This window comes from Theropithecus gelada, chromosome 2 (assembly GCF_003255815.1).
Source record: "Theropithecus gelada isolate Dixy chromosome 2, Tgel_1.0, whole genome shotgun sequence".
In the NCBI taxonomy this organism is placed as follows: domain Eukaryota; kingdom Metazoa; phylum Chordata; class Mammalia; order Primates; family Cercopithecidae; genus Theropithecus; species Theropithecus gelada.
Genome location: NC_037669.1, coordinates 183215995 through 183217005, shown reverse-complemented (window position 1 = coordinate 183217005; position 1011 = coordinate 183215995).

Genomic DNA, 1011 nt, shown 5'->3' with positions numbered 1-1011 from the left:
GCTACATGCTACCTTTCACAGCTGATCCCTCTACCTTGTCAACTTCTTCCAATCACATTGGTTGCGTTCACTCACTGTTCCACAAAAGACTGCAGCCGGATCAAGTCTTCGTTCCATATGCTTTCATCTTGACTTACCAATGGGATTGCAAGATCTTTGAGGGAAGGGATTTATGTCTTTTAAAATTTATTTCTTTTCCTCTCAGGACCTCATGCGAAGCATATGGTAAATAGTTAGTGACTGCTGCTTAACTCAGTTTATCCTGACCAATACTTAGAACAGCACCAGCCACAATTAGGTATTTAATAAGGATATTTTGGATTGAGACAAGGATCCTCTCAGAGTCAGAAATTATCTTGGCATGTCTTTTTTTTTTTTTTCTTCATTGGGTCTCTGTGACTGTAGTCAGTGACTTGGTGTGTCTTTTGTAATGACAACATTAATAATAAAGCCTTCAGATGACATGGTATAATGGAGTTCAAAAGGTCTAAGTCTGAATGCCAGCCCTGTCACTTATTAACTGTGTGACCCTGGGCTGGGCACTGTGAACTACAGTTTCCTTGTAAAAGAATGATGACCACGAGGGCCTTAGAGTGGTTGTGAGGATTAAGTTATATGCCAAAAGTAAATTATCTAGCACAGCAAATGGCTGTAATAGATTTTCAATAAATGTTTTTTTTTTTTTCCTTTTTTTTTGAGCCTGAGTTTTGTTTCATTTTGTCACCCAGGCTGGAGTGCAGTAGTTCAACCTCTGCAAGTGCAACCTCTGCCTCTCAGGCTAAAGTGATTCTCCTGCCTCACCTCTGGAGTAGCTTGGATTACAGGCATGTGCCACCACGCCTGGCTAATTTTGTATTTTTATTAGACATGGGGTTTTGCCATGTGGCCAGGCTGGTCTCAAACTCCTGACCCCAGGTCATCCCCCCGCTTTGGCCTCCCAAAGTGCTGGGATTACACGCGTGAGTGACCATGCCCAGCCCAATAAATGTTTTTATTACAGAAAATTTAAAA